Genomic DNA, 1,682 nt, shown 5'->3' on the forward strand with positions numbered 1-1,682 from the left:
ACAGCTAGCTTGTTAACTATCTGGAACAGAAACCTTTTCTGATGTTTTAAAATATACATTTCAATACACAATCCCATTTCTTCTAATACAACCACAGTTGATGCAAGTTGGAAATCTGCCACTATGCTGTAGAACTGTAAGCCCTGCAGTTCCGAACAAAGGATGATTTTATTCCTTTTTTCAGATCAAACTTGTAGTTATAACCTTTCCCATTTTGTGTTGAGCTGTCGCTTGCCAATCTACATCCTGAGAGTAACTGTTGTCAGAAAATGTAGATTTATCTTCTATTATATAGTATTTTATCCTATTTACTCACTATAAAAGTTTTCACCCAGTCTGATTCATCTTCAAGGCCACACCATTGTCTGCAGGATGGTGTTTGTAGACCAGACATAGCTTCTTTCCATAACAAGCCAGATTCTTTCTTAAGGTTTATTCATAACATGTTACTGTCAACCAAAGTGTCTGCAATTTCTTTTGATTCTGACTACTTTCCATTGTTGTTAGTAAGAGGGAACAAATTCTGATCAGATCAAAACAGGTGCAGAATACAGTGCCGTTAGGGCTGTGTGATGATCTCAGTTTATTTAACTAGCATGCATAGTTGAATACTTTTTTCCCGCTACAATTTGGCCTTGTCAAGGCAGAATTCTCCTTGACTGCTTTTTTCCGAGGACAGCGATTGTTAGAAGTGTCAGGTACCACCTGGAGGAAGCAGTCTTCCAGCCTCAATACCCCGTTAGAAGGTTAAGGGAGTGAGGACTTAGAGGCTAAAAAGAAGGTATGGTAAGAAGATTTACGGGTTTTGAAAAAACAACAAAAAAAGAGAAAAAAAGTTTCAAATGATGAATGGAGCCGAGGGGACTTCAAAGAAACTCTCAGCTCCAGAGAGAAATGGGTTAAAATTAGAAGGCAAAGGGCAGTGTTTAAACCTGATACTAAAAACATTTAAACTGTATGATATATTAAACTTACACTATATTAAGTAATAAGTTAAGGAATTTTAATTTCAATGGTGCTTTTAAAGAAACAAAAAATCTAAACTCTTACAGGAAATTAATAACTCATAGCCTAAAAAAACTATTAAATTATTACAGAATGAAAGTAAGTAGGGCATAAAATAAGGTGAAATTAAAGCTTGTAAAATGGAGAAAATAATCCAAAAAACTAAATTACATTGAGAAAAGTATGTTGAGAAAAAGGCCAAAATTTGGTGATGAGAAAAGTATGTAGTGAGAGGAAAAGTGACTTAAAGTGGCTGAAGGATAAAGTGGGGCGACTGATTAAACGACATTCCTTTCCTGAAAAAGGTTTTCTTCTTTTATATGGTAAAGATAAACAACTTGATTTTTTGATTCATTTCAAACACTGAAACTCTTCCTTAAACTAACCACTTTTTTTTTTACTCCCTGCCTTTTAAACTTGGACTCCCTGAACGGAGCCGCTCCTTGTGGAATTCAGACCCCCACTCCCATCACCCCGCCACAGAAAGACAGCCTGCTACAAGCATCAATCTCCTGCCACCCCCCAACGCACACACACCGTCACAGCAACCGGATGGAAATGATGAGTTAAAATAAGAGGAAACAAGACAAAATGGAGGATTTTCATCTGCTCTGAACCCCTGACCCTAATAACTCACCTGAGCTGCAACTTGCTCCCCAATGTGTGTGTGTGCAAGA

The sequence above is a fragment of the Cyprinodon variegatus genome, unplaced genomic scaffold (genome assembly GCF_000732505.1).
Source record: "Cyprinodon variegatus isolate N-32 unplaced genomic scaffold, C_variegatus-1.0 Scaffold1863, whole genome shotgun sequence".
In the NCBI taxonomy this organism is placed as follows: domain Eukaryota; kingdom Metazoa; phylum Chordata; class Actinopteri; order Cyprinodontiformes; family Cyprinodontidae; genus Cyprinodon; species Cyprinodon variegatus.